The following is a 15,411-nucleotide window of genomic DNA, read 5'->3' as shown; positions in this document are numbered from 1 at the left end:
GCCACACCGGCCGGCTTCCACAAAGTATGTTCCGTTTCTATTTCTATCCGCGGCAGCGCTACGATCGCAGTTCCGAGCAAGCACGGCAGTTACTCTGACTCAAGGAGGAGACACGTACGCCATTTTCAGATCGCTGCTGCCGACGTCTGCTTTGTAGTGCTTCTTTATAATGTCAGCCGTAATTGGAAATGCCGCCGCGTGTGAAATCAGATCTGTGATTCGTTTTCTAAATGCAGAGAAAGTTAAACGAAAGGAAATTCATCGGCAAATCTGCGAGGTTTAGGGACAAAATGCTATGAGTGATTCAATCGTTAGATGGACCATACTGTTCAATGAAGGACGTGATCAAGTGCACGATGAATAACAAAGTGGACGCCCGTCTGTGGTTACTGATGAACTGGTTCACATAATTGAAGAGAAGATTAGGCACAACCGTAAGTTTCCACTTACTGTCCTTGGTATTGAAGTTCCGCAAATCTCACGATCACTAATTCATGAAGTTGTTTCATAAAAACTGAAAAATCGAAAACTATGCTCACGTAGGGTCCCAAAATTCTTACTGAACAGCGCAAAAAACAACGGATGGGCAGTGCACTTCAGTTTTTGACACGCTACAATGAAGAAGGCGATGGTTTCCTTTCTCAGATAGTCACGGGGGATGAAACTTGGGTATCGTACAACACCCCTGAAACAAAACGGCAATCTAAGGAATGGAGGCACACTTCATCCCCAACGAAGGTTAAGCCTAAGCAAATCTTGACACCTCGAAAAGTCATGTGCACCTTTCTTTGAGACAGAAAAGGCATTTTGCTGATTGATTTCTTACCACGAGACCAAACAATCAATGCACATGGTTACTGCGAGACCATTAAGAAATTGCGCCGCGCATTACACAACAAGCGCCGAGGATTCCTTTCAAGAGGTGTTGTTTTTTTCCACGGTAATGCCCGACCCCTCGCGGGGAATGTGACCAAACAACTCTTACTGGAATTTCACTGCGACGCGTTTGATCATTCTCCGTACGGCCTGGACCTCGCTCCTAGCGACTTTCATCTCTTCTGACACCTAAAATCTGTCCTTGGTGGTCAACACTTCAATGATAATGACGAGCTGAAAGAACATGTTACCACATGGTTGAGTACACAGCCGGCAACCTTCTATGAAGAAGGCATACAAAAACTTGTGTCACGCTATGACAAGTGCCTACAAAATTTCGGAAGCTATGTAGAAAAGTAGTTTAACAGTTGTAGATTTTTGTACAATAAATATTTTTTCTGTCTCTGTACACGTCTGTTTTATATAACCAAACGGAACTTATTTTGTGGACATACCTCGTATACCATGTGCAAGATGCGTGTTAAACAATTCTTTCCATCATTTGCAAATGGGCCAAATCGCATAGTTTCTGTATAGTTCGTCTGGCTGAAGACGTGCGGGAGCATAGTGTCGTGGTAAGCGACAGTCTTCTGCGCAGTAAGTGACTCCAAATGCTCTTTGCATGCAGTTTCCTTAACAATGTTCTCTTGGAAACTGTTTCAGATAGACCATTATTCACTGACATCAGCAATTCCTGTCGGGTTTGAAACCGACTAGCACTGCAAAAGCGTGATTCGTACGTTCCCGCCGGCCGAAGTGGCCGTGCGGTTAAAGGCGCTGCAGCCTGGAACCGCAAGACCGCTACGGTCGCAGGTTCGAATCCTGCCTCGGGCGTGGATGTGTGTGATGTCCTTAGGTTAGTTAGGTTTAACTAGTTCTAAGTTCTAGGGGACTAATGACCTCAGCAGTTGAGTCCCATAGTGCTCAGAGCCATTTGAACCGTACGTTCCCTCAATGTCGCAGTCTTTTAACGGCCATTGTTCTTACGTCGCATTACATGGCTGCGAGAGGTACGCCATTTCTTGTAGACTCATTGTATAGTCCGCTTTGATATACCAACAATGTAGCAGTTTAGTTCAAGTTGTGGTTTATGAGCACGGTAGTGTCTTTCTGCCATTCTGACACGTTTCCCGTCTACCCATCGTTCTGTGTTAATTCCATAAAACCTACCGGAACCCACACACCACACCCATAAATTACGTGTACTCTATTAAGAGGATGACTAATACGTTGTCTGGTGAGTTTCTATTATCGTTTTTCAGCCATAATTATGAATTTCTTCCTCTAGCGAGTGACAGAAGATCTGTTAATATCGTGTTAATATATTGAATGTATCGAACGATCTGCGTTACAGCCACCGGAAGAGACATTTCCCGAAAGCAATAAATAGAGATACACGGCCTTTTAATAACTCGCTAGAAATGGCGGACAAGAGAACGGATGTGGGAGAGGATTTCCGTGAAGCCACTTCGCTTGCGGACTAACCCGTGTGTAGGACATTAACAAGACTTGTTCTGCATCACGGCGTCACTAAGGAAATGTCGGTCACAGGAAAAAAGGGAGAATGTGTCCAAGAGCAACTAACAAGCAACTATTAACCATACATATACTGACAGACGTGTTTACGCACTTTGTTGCTACTTATGACAGACCAACCAAAACTAACTCAATTCTCATAATATCCAGTCACAAAACACACTAGGACAGTTGTATAAGAAACGAAAACGATTACACTCGTAACAAATTTAGAGTATTCCGTTTGATGAGTGAGCAGTTCAATCGGGAGTGGGATTTTTTAGTGCTTTCCATCAGTTACCACGAAAATCCTTGGAACTGATGTTTTCACCATGTTATTCTTAAGAAACGAAACTATACGTAAAATACGAATAACTTCTGTCACACAAATACTACTTCTTTAAATTGAAACTGGAATTAATACTAGATAAGAGGCTTGTGTATTGTTTGAGAATGGTCTGATAGAGAGGGGAGAACATATGACTCAAGTGGTCAACCGAGGTGGACTTCAACAGCGAGCAATAAATTGCGTACTTGAGATACAAACTGTTTATATTCTGCTCTTCCGTATCAAGCAACTGCATTGCACACTGAGATTCTTATCTTGCCTTGCCTTCCTTTTTCAGATACTTTTCACAAGAGAAGATTCCTAGGTGTAAATAAACGATCATGATGAAACTTGGCGGTCTATGCAAAAGCGTCAAATAATGTAATACATAGTTCTTCTTTACGCACAGTTTCACTTTTAAGCGGTAAAAAACACCCCGGAAGGTAATTTAGCATATCAAGTTTAGTAGGAACATCTTCGAAGCCATGATATGTATAACAATGTGTTTCATATAGTCTTTGACATCTAATTAACGTCCTTGAAAACTGTTTGATCAGTTGTTGAAATAATCTGAAATTTTGCAAAATACTCCACCATCATTAATTAATTTCGAAAAAATAAAAACTTGTGTTGCAACACAAATTAAAGGAGCTTTCACGCCACATTCATCCATGTGTAATAAAGCTGGTTTCTGAATTACTGTTTTTTAAAAATAAGCTGTACATAATATGCTGTCGGAATATTTTCAACAAACGTGATTAAAATATCTAAACGTTCATGATTATTTTAATTATTTATTTTACATATTTTTGTTTGGTTTTTAATTGTTATTTTACGTTTAACGTTATTTTTTTCTGTTGTATTTTAGTTTACCATTTCATATACATGTATTTTATTAACTGAAAGTAATAGTAACTCATTATTTTGATACAAAATCATTACAATAATGATAATCCGTAAAGAAATTTTTAAAACATAACGTTATTTTTGCACCATACACGTAAAAACAAAATTTGGTCACATAATACACATGACAAACAACACAAACATAAAAGAAAGCCCGCCAGGGTGGCCGAGCGGTTCTGGGCGCTACAGTCTGGAAACGCACGACTGCTATGGTCGCAGGTTCGAATCCTGCCTCGGGCATGGATGTGTTTGATGTCATTAGGTTAGTTTGGTTTAAGTACTTCAAAGTTCTAGGGGACTGATAACAGCAGCAGTTAAGTCCCATAGTGCTCAGAGCCATGAAAGAAAGTTCAGCAGAACTGCGCTGCAAGTTGTAGGTAACAGAATCTCCATTAAGCTTATACATGCTTCACGAAAACTTTTCATCATTCTGAATGTTGTTGTTGTTGTTGTTGTTGTGGTCTTCAGTCCTGAGACTGGTTTGATGCAGCTCTCCATGGTACTCTATCCTGTGCAAGCTTCTTCATCTCCCAGTACCTACTGCAACCTACATCCATCTGTATCTGTTTAGTGTATTCATCTCTTGGTCTCCCTCTACGATTTTTTCCCTCCACGCTGCCCTCCGATACTAAATTGGTGATCCCTTGATGCCTCAGAACATGTCCTACCAACCGATCCCTTCTTCTGGTCAAGTTGTGCCACAAACTTCTCTTCTCCCCAATCCTATTCAATACCTCCTCATTAGTTGTATGATCTACCCATCTAATCTTCAGCATTCTTCTGTAGCACCACATTTCGAAAGCTTCTATTCTCTTCTTGTCCAAACTAGTTATCGTCCATGTTTCACTCCCATACATGGCTACACTCCATACAAATACTTTCAGAAATGACTTCCTGAGACTTAAATCTTTACTCGATGTCAACAAATTTCTCTTCTTCAGAAACGCTTTCCTTGCCATTGCCAATCTACATTTTATATCCTCTCTACTTCGACCACCATCAGTTATTTTGCTCCCCAAATAGCAAAACTCCTTTGCTGCTTTAAGTGTCTCATTTCCTAATCTAATTCCCTCAGCATCACCCGACTTAATTTGACTACATTCCATTATCCTTGTTTTGCTTTTGTTGATGTTCATCTTATATCCTCGTTTCAAGACACTATCCATTCCGTTCAACTGCTCTTCTAAGTCCTTCGCTGTCTCTGACAGAATTACAATGTCATCGGCGAACCTCAAAGTTTTTATTTCTTTTCTTTTTTTTTATTTCTTCTTCTGATTACGTGTGTTAATATTGAAGCCACATTCTAGACGTATTATAGTCACACAATAGATTACTTAGTTTTCGCGAACCTTAACGACCGACCGGTGCTTCGGTATGTGTTCTGGCTTTGTGGAGACGACCATCGATCTAGTATAGCAAAAATTTGATTCACCCGAAGAGCCGACACGTTTCCATTGATCGACGGTCTAATCCCGATCGTCCCGTGCCGACTGCAGTCGCAACTGTCAATGTTGTTGGGTCAACACTTGAACACGAAGGGATGGTCTGCTGCGGAGCTCAATGTTCAAAAAATGTACGATCAACGGTGTGCTCCGAAACACTTGTGCGTGTACCAGCATTGTGCTCTTTTGGCAGAGATGCCACAAATCACCAACTATCCTTCTTAACAGAGCAGACAAGCCTACGAACCCCACGTTCTGTGAAGAGTCGTGAACGTCCAATCATTTAGTGCCTAATGGCAGTTTCACTTTCCTCCTGCCCCTTTCCGTAGATGGTCACGACAGTAGTACGTGAACATTCGACCACCTTCGCCGTTCTCGAGATACTCGTTCACAGCCTCTGCGTAATAATCACCTGCCCTTTGTCAGTCACCTATGTCAATGGAGTTCTCCATATGAAGCCTATATCTTCGCAAGGATGTGTCCCCGTCCGTATCTGGTCCGCTTACATAGTTTTGCTACCGCGTAACGTGGCTGCAGGGCCACCAGGCGGCATCCAACGTTGCGGCTGGCAGTGGTCAGTGTCTTGGCCTGTGTGTGCAGATTAATGTGAAACTATGGTTACAAGTACACTTCATAAGTCCGTAATCTTCGGACAACATTTTCCACAGTGAAGATTTCGCCTTTTTGTAGTAGATTCAGGTACTAGTATACACCATTTCACACACTTGGTTTATAAATGTTCCTTCTTTCAGCGTAAGATATAATTTTGTCGCTGCGTGAGTCTGCGTGATGAGGGATAAGTGCACATTTTTAGGGTGATGAGTTCGGGGCTGTAAGATGAATTATTAACCCAAGTAAGTTACCTCTACTACTGGGTAGTAGAGGTAGTATCAGTTCTCAATAAGCAAGTTTCACTCAGCAAATAAAAGTACGAAAGTTTCCCAGGACACTAAATGAAGGAAAATTAAGAATCTACATCTACATGCCTACTCTGCAATTCACATTTAAGTGCTTGGCAGAGGGTTCGTCGAACCACAATCATACTATCTCTCTACCATTCCACTCCAGAACAGCGCGCGGGTAAAACGAACACCTAAACCTTTCTGTTCGAGCTCTGATTTCTCTTATTTTATTTTGATGATCATTCCTATCTATGTAGGTTGGGCTCAACAAAATATTGTCGCATTCGGAAGAGAAAGTAGGTGACTGAAATTTCGTAAATAGATCTCGCCGCGACGAAAAACGTCTTTGCTGTAATGACTTCCATCCCAATTCGCGTATCATATCTGCCACAATCTCTCCCTACTACGTGATAATACAAAACGAGCTGCCCTTTTTTTTTTTTTTTTTTTTTTGCACCCTTTCGATATCCTCCGTCAATCCCACCTGGTAAGGATCCCACACCGCGCAGCAGTATTCTAACAGAGGACGAACGAGTGTAGTGTAAGCTGTCTCTTTAGTGGACTTGTTGCATCTTCTAAGTGTCCTGCCAATGAAACGCAACCTTTGGCTCGCCTTCCCCCACAATATTATCTATGCGGTCTTTCCAACTGAAGTTGTTCGTAATTTTAACACCCAGGTACTTGTTGAATTGACAGCCTTGAGAATTGTACTATTTATCGAGTAATCGAATTCCAACGGATTTCTTTTGTAACTCATGTGGATCACCTCACACTTTTCGTTATTTAGCGTCAACTGCCACCTGCCACACCATACAGTAATCTTTTCTAAATCGCTTTGCAACTGATACTGGTCTCCGGGTGACCTTACTAGACGGTAAATTACAGCATCATCTGCGAACAACCTAAGAGAACTGCTCAGATTGTCACCCAGGTCATTTATATAGATCTGGAACAGCAGAGGTCCCAGGACGCTTCCCTGGGGAACACCTGATATCACTTCAGTTTTACTCGATGATTTCCCGTCTATTACTACGAACTGCGACCTTCCTGACAGGAAATCACGAATCCAGTCGCACAACTGAGACGATACCCCATAGGCCCGCAGCTTGATTAGAAGTCGCTTGTGAGGAACGGTGTCAAAAGCTTTCCGGAAATCCAGAAACACGGAATCAACTTGAGATGCCCTGTCGACAGCGGCCATTACTTCGTGCGAAAAATGAGCTAGCTGCGTTGCACAAGAACGATGTTTTCTGAAACCATGCTGATTACGTATCAATAGATCGTTTCCTTCGAGGTGATTCATAATATTTGAATACAGTATATGCTCCAAAACCCTACTGCAAACCGGCGTCAATGATATAGGTCTATAGTTAGATGGATTACTCCTACTACCCCTCTTAAACACTGGTGCGACCTGCGCAATTTTCCAATCTATAGGTACAGATCTATCGGTGAGCGAGCGGTTGTATATGATTGCTAAGTAGGGAGCTATTGTATCAGCGTAATCTGAAAGGAACCTAATCGGTATACAATCTGGACCTGAAGACTAACTAGCCCGTATCAAGCGATTTGAGTTGCTTCGCAACCCCTAAGGTATCTACTTCTAAGTAACTCATGCTAGCAGCTGTTCGTGTTTCAAATTCTGGAATATTCCAGTCATCTTCCCTGGTGAAGGAATTTCGGAAAACTGCGTTCAATAACTCCGCTTTAGCGGTACAGTCGTCGGTAACAGTACCATCGGCACTGCGCAGCGAAGGTATTGACTGCGTCTTGCCGCTTGTGTACTTTACATACGACCAGAATTTCTTCGGATTTTCTACCAAATCTCGAGACAATGTTTCGTTTTGGAACCTATTAAAGGCATCTCGCATTGAAGTCCGTGCCAAATTTCGCGCGTCTGTAAATTTTAGCCAATCTTCGGGATAGCAGGAAAAAAATGTGTTTGGGGTATCTAGCAATGACAGCAAACGGAGGACAAGATTCACAGTACATGTATCAAAGCAGTGTGTAATATAGAGAGCAGTAAATAGAAAAGGACTGAAAAGACAAAGTTTGGCGTGTGTACTACAAGTTACTGCAGTCATTCCATGTAGGAGGTAAACAGAAAAATATGTGCGTGGGACAGAGTACAGCGTAGTAGATAGCTCCGTCGCAGCAAGGAGAGAATGGAGTCCACACGCAACCAAAGCTATAAATTAAATCATGGCTTAAGTCGCGGTATTTGTAAGGAGCAGGGTTCAAATTAGTATGCAGCAGCACAACTCACAGACACTGTTTCACAACAGCTCATACACGTCCCTCACATACGCGTACGACAACGAAAGAAGAAAACAAATTTAGAGTTAACATCTTCAACTTTTGTACTCCTGTCTTCCTTAGTTGGGTGTAATATTACGGTATACTGACAATTTTTACTTTTGGACCGGCTGACTACAACTGAATGAAACACAATTTTCGTGCCATAAGCGTTTCGCCTTTATTCTCTGCAAGGCATCTTCAGTGACCTGGAATGTGTACATATTTTTTACTATTTAGTTTACATTTTGGGGCAATGTACCTACACTAGAACAAAACTACTTTCAGTTCGAGAATGAATATTATCTAAAAAAGTGATGGAATGCCCATGGAATCACCAATATCAGGAACATTGGCTAACATATTCATCAGTCATCTAGAAAATCAGATATTTGAAAAGATAACAACTAATGAAAGTTTTAAAATCATCTATTGGTATAGATATGTAGATGACATTATATGTCTGGTAGATGAACCAATTGAAAAAGTAGATAAACTCGACTCAGAAATCAACAAAGCTCATCAGAACACAAAATTCACACTTGAAAATGAAAAAGAAGATAACTAAATTTTCTTGACATAAACAATAAAGAAAGAAAATAGCAAACATACAATTATCTACTTAAAAAAACCAACTGCCACAGACACAATAATACATTTCATTTCTAATAATCCCCACAATCAGAAGCTTGCAGCACTAAGACACATGTTACATAGATTAAACAGGATCCCACTCAACAAGAGAAACTGTGAAAAAGAAATGAGTACAATTATACAAATAGCTAAGAACAATGGGTATGACACATGTGGTACGCAGGCTCAATCCAAAAATAAAAACGCAAATACAAAAATAACACAAAGTTCCAGAATACAAGATAATTCATAAGCTGCAAACTTACAAACACAATCAACAAACATGTGCAATGACACCATCATGTAGAAAAGAACCACATGGTACACTATGACCACATAAATTAACACACAGATTTGCAAACATCCTAAAGAGACACGGCTTCCAAACATCATATAAGACTGGGCAAACCCTACAGTCACACCTAAGCCAACCATCTACCAAGAGGGATAAATTCCAGCGATCAGGAATATATAAACTTTAATGTCGAAGCTGTGATGCAGTATACATAGGCATAACATCCAGGAATTTTAAAACACGGTACAAAGAATATATCAGGTGTTGGAAGTACGAAACAAATCATTCCACATTTGGAGAACATTTAAAACACCATACCCACCATCCTACAAATGTGGAACAAGAAATGAAAATAATGAGAACAACCAACGATGACAGATATCTTACACAAATGCAAGAAAGCCATCGCTGAATACAAACATGAGATAAATGAATAAACGCACGTAAGTACAGTCTCCCTACTGCACTTAATAAAAGAAATGATAAGATAAAAATCGTACCTCTCATACAAGCAGTCATATTACATATATATATATATATATATATATATATATATATATATATATCGCCTTCTGGACAAATAGTATTTCACACAAAAACACACACACACACACACATGCATACACAAACAGATACTTCAAAAATTACACTCCGAAGTTAACAATAACATTCGATCTTTGGCAACAACATCTGACAGTCGGCAACGCAAACCAAAGCATTGCATCAAAACAAGTGTTCAGTTCGTAGTACTGTGAAATGTGGGAAAAACCCAAAGGGACAATTATAAGAAGAGGAACAGCACCAAAAGTGGAACAGAAACGTAATATGTAGAAAATCGTCCACGCAACCTGTAAGTGGAATTTAAAATATTACTGCATCATAGCAAAAACCAACCACCAGAACTGTTTATAACCTATAGGTATATTCCCCAAAATTATAGGTGTATAAATTATATGTATATAAAAATATGTACATATGCCATGCCACTAAAGATGCCTTGCAGAGAATAAAGGCGAAACGCGTATGGCACGAAAATTGTGTTTCATTCAGCTGTAGTCAGTCGGTCCAAAAGTAAAAATTATCAAGATACCGTTAAATTTAGAGCTTTAAGACGTATTAGACAAGAAAAGAATCAGATGTGTACTGCTGTCAAGAAACGCTCATAGTAAACCATCGTCAAACATTTTTTCAGTTTTTATTCTATTTTATTTTTTCGAATAGAAGGATGATAAATGTTACTTTTTTCATCATTTATCCCTTGGTCTGAAGTGTGTTGGGTGGTATATAGCTTCCAAAAAATTTGCGCACAAAATAACACGTCATTTAATGCAGTTTCAGTGATTCGTTTTTGACATCGTTTGCAGTAATGAAATACTCAGTATATCGCCAATGAGCCTTAGGTATGGTTGTCACACAGTGTAAAAACTTGGTAAAGAATAGAACGTTCGCTATAAACTCACATAAATCGTTAGTAGAAAAATCGTGACACACAGACTTTAACAACGAAATCAGAAAGTATTTAAAATGTAGAATCTTTACGGTTTAATATTCCCTTGGTGTTCGAGACGTGTCGTATTTGAATCACAGCTGAGCTATCGGTGATATTCATCGTATCCTTCGTCAGGAGGTAACTGACTGCTGGAGTCAATGTGTGTATCTTACGTACTCGTCGTTAGTGACGTCACATGATGTGGGATTTGCGTGCGCAAATGCGAGACATTGGTACCAAACAAGTGAGTACAACAGCCCCTCCACCCCCCCCCCCCCCGCCCCCACACACACCCTCTGGCCATCCCTTCCCAACGCCCTTTCCTATTCCACACAAGTCAGAATTACGGAGCGCAACCAGAACGGAGACCAGACCAGCACAACAGCTTTCTTTGAAATCACGTTTTTAATTTCAGTAGGATCCATTTGGAGTGCGTGGCTCCAGGTACTAATAAGATTTTAGTCACTATCTCTGTTGAATTGATTGGTGCACATTCGAATTTCTGAGGCTTCCTTCATTACAGAGTCCCAGAAAACAAGTCCTTACACTGTAATGGGTCCGTAGGCCCTTACTGTAAATTAGCACTCGGCACTGGTCGATAGGGCGAACAATCGATTGTGTCGTGTTGCGAGAGCGAGTGTGGAGTTGAGCGAGTGCCATGTTGCGGGTAGAGGTGTGTGGAGGCCAGTTGTTGTAATGCAAGGCTTTAACGACAAAGGGAGTTGCCATCGCCGTGGTTAAACCCCTTTGTACTAGAAATAATACCGGGAAAGTGAAGAAGTATAATTACGGAAGTGGTCAGTGACATTTCTAGTGCCGATATTTTGGTTTCGCGTCTACCGCGCCGGCATCACCTTTGATTGCAGTGTTGGATTACAGTGTTGGATAGCGTGTGACGATAATGGAAAGTGAAGAAGCCTGTGCTGAGATTAACCGTAATTAGATATGTATGACGAAGGCAGTGGCTGTCTCCTCCTTTTTTGTGTTTTTTGAGACGAATGTAGATTCGTAATTAGTGAAACTGTGTTGGTGTTTCTCTTGTTACCAGACATTTCATTATTACAGTATCGAGAAGGACGAACTGGAAAGTAACAACTTCCGTAGCAGTCAATTCCGATTGCCAGCCCCATTAGGTACACGGTCACATTAATAATAATTATTGGGCTGCTATTCGATCAGATCAGGTCGGGATAAATAAACGAAGGTGTTACAACTTTAACATGACCTAGGAAATGTTATCTTGGATGCCGGCCCGAAGAACGTACAGGACAGAATCTTCGTAATGACTCAGTTGTAGTATACTGGTGACAAAAAACCTTTTACTCAGGGAATTCGAAAGGCAACGATCGAAGAGTAGTGTGTACTACCTGAGTATGTCCACTTTTTTGAGCGCCTGCAAGAACTAACGGACACGGTGGGCTCTTGTACCACCAGGTGTAGTCTTTCGGATTACAAGGAGAATGTGGCAAGTGCCGTAAGCCCGATTATCCAGAAAACTCGCTCAGTGGAATAAGCGAACACTTTTCTCAGAATGTCCGGAGATACGTAGATGCGCAAAACTATAGACCTATATCTCTGACGTCGATCTGCTGTAGAATTTTAGAACATGTTTTTTGCTCGAGTATCATGCCGTTTTTGGAAACCCAGAATCTACTATGTAGGAATCAACATGGATTCCGGAAACAGCGATCGTGTGAGACCCAACTCACTTTATTTGTTCATGAGACCCAGAAAATATTAGATACAGGCTCCCAGGTAGATGCTATTTTTCTTGACTTCCGGAAGGCGTTCGATACAGTTCCGCACTGTCGCCTGATAAACAAAGTAAGAGCCTACGGAATATCAGACCAGCTGTGTGGCTGGATTGAAGAGTTTTTAGCAAACAGAACACAGCATGTTGTTATCAATGGAGAGACGTCTACAGACGTTAAAGTAACCTCTGGCGTGCCACAGGGGAGTGTTATGGGACCATTGCTTTTCACAATATATATAAATGACCTAGTAGATAGTGTCGGAAGTTCCATGCGGCTTTTCGCGGATGATGCTGTAGTATACAGAGAAGTTGCAGCATTAGAAAATTGTAGCGAAATGCAGGAAGATCTGCAGCGGATAGGCACTTGGTGCAGGGAGTGGCAACTGACCCTTAACATAGACAAATGTAATGTATTGCGAATACATAGAAAGAAGGATCCTTTATTGTATGATTATATGATAGCGGAACAAACACTGGTAGCAGTTACTTCTGTAAAATATCTGGGAGTATGCGTGCGGAACGATTTGAAGTGGAATGATCATATAAAATTAATTGTTGGTAAGGCGGGTACCAGGTTGAGATTCATTGGGAGAGTGCTTAGAAAATGTAGTCCATCAACAAAGGAGGTGGCTTACAAAACACTCGTTCGACCTATACTTGAGTATTGCACATCAGTGTGGGATCCGTACCAGATCGGTTTGACGGAGGAGATAGAGAAGATCCAAAGAAGAGCGGCGCGTTTCGTCACAGGATTATTTGGTAACCGTGATAGCGTTACGGAGATGCTTAACAAACCCAAATGGCAGATTCTGCAAGAGAGGCGCTCTGCATCGCGGTGTAGCTTGCTCGCCAGGTTTCGAGAGGGTGCGTTTCTGGATCAGGTATCGAATATATTGCTTCCTCCTACTTATACCTCCCGAGGAGATCACGAATGTAAAATTAGAGAGATTAGAGCGCGCACGGAGGCTTTCAGACAGTCGTTCTTCCCGCGAACCATACGCGACTGGAACAGGAAAGGGAGGTAATGACAGTGGCACGTAAAGTGCCCTCCGCCACACACCGTTGGGTGGCTTGCGGAGTATAAATGTAGATGTAGATGTAGATACTCGACGTTTCTGAGAAAACGACGGTCACAGTTTTAGCCATAGCATCGACACCTTTTAGCGCACGTTATTCTCGGCCGAAGTGGTGTCACAGTGATCAGCGTCACGGCTCTCGCTTTTGCTCCCTCTGATCGAAGCCCGGTTATTGTCTTTATTTATTTTATTTCATTTTTTTCTTTTCATTTACGTACCCATGTCCGTAGCGGGGCACTAAACGAATATTTCTTATCAAGGTAGGGGATACAAGAGCGTTGCATTAACTGGAAAATTGCAGCTGGGTTTCGCAAAAAGTGTCATACACTTATTATATATGTGTGTATGTTATTTGGAAGAATTACATTCTTTTTTAATTCGCGTACTCTTATATTTCATTCATAAATCAGTTCTTATAGTTTATTCTTCTTCCTATTGTTTAGGAAGGTTTGATGCAGTCTCTTGGATGATACCGATCGTAGAAACACTCGAAACACAGAAATTCCAAACACCATGAGCATCGCGTGAAGACCGATTTGCCACATTGACCTTTCTTTGTATGACTTTCACAAGGGAAAGAACCGTCGTTAACATTTCAGAACATTTCGCGCATTGGCAGTAAATTAGCAGCAAACCGGATCACGTTACCGAAAACTGGTGTTGCAGCTGATTATAAATCAAGATACATCATAGGAATTTCACCGAAAACAATGTCAAATAATGTTCTTAGTCATTTATTGTTCTTTTTTTAATTCATTCATCAGACATACAGTTAGCAGTCGAATAAGGGCAACATTATTTTGATATAAATTTGAAAACATTCGTGTAGATAAATGAAAAATATAATAATATTCGAGCTTCGAACACGGGGTGCCAAACTGTGAAACCACGACGTTAGAAATTGTGCCACCGCTTCGGGTGAACTGCTTACTCGATACAGGGAACATAATGTACCTCGAAAACTTTGACAGTCATTTTCTTAGAAACGTTCGAAGTACCTATGATTAACCAGAGATACGTGTTCGCTTATTTTGACTGCTTTTCCACTGTGTGAAGTTCCTTGGAAATCGGGTTATGACACTTGTCGTGTTCTCCTCGTTAGCGAGTCCTGGAAACGCTAATACTGTGGCAGGTAGGCAGCAGAAGGTATTTTCCCACACGGTGAATATCCCAAGGTCGGTAGAACCTAATCAAGGAATGGTCAGACTGTTGCCCAAGGGCGAGCTCTTCAAAATGTTATAGAAAACATAGAGAACATATGCGCCAGTACCAGAAGGTCAGTGCTGTTACGAAGAGCAACCAGTCCTGTCGTTTCGTGGTAATGAGTGGCAACCAAATCATTTCTCAGTGAGAGGGTAAAATTATGGACAGAGGAGAAAGTTACTTGGAGAGAGGAAAAGTGTTGCTAGTAGTTGTCGAGTTTGGGAGAGGGTGACTAGAGATGGAAGGCGCTGGAGTGACGTTGACCGAGAGCAGACTGTGGCAGCGAGCCTTCACCATTTGATCCGTATTACAGTACTGTGGCTGGGTGAAACCTTCTGATCCATTCTACTGTACGGAGGGATGTAGTAATAGGGATTGCTATCTTGTCGAAAGAAGGCATTGTAAGAACTATGGATTTGGTACAATAGCACAATTATGAGGTTTATAATTTAAAACAGCAACCAGCCACAAGTATGGCTTAAAAGTGTTTATTAATAACTCAAGCCATTGCCCGTTTCAGGATTACTGCAAAAGCGTCTTCAGATTTTCTTGCTTCCCGCCTGCGCCCACGTTTTGTACGTTAAAATACACAAAGATTTCTTTCAAAATTCGATAAAATCATGAGAGAGCTATTTTTTCCCTTTCCGTTCTGTCCCTCGCAGAAACATACGTGAAACGATTTTAAAGAGTAGAACATG

Source organism: Schistocerca serialis, chromosome 6 (assembly GCF_023864345.2).
Source record: "Schistocerca serialis cubense isolate TAMUIC-IGC-003099 chromosome 6, iqSchSeri2.2, whole genome shotgun sequence".
NCBI classification, from domain to species: Eukaryota; Metazoa; Arthropoda; class Insecta; order Orthoptera; family Acrididae; genus Schistocerca; species Schistocerca serialis.
This window is presented reverse-complemented; position numbering follows the sequence as displayed.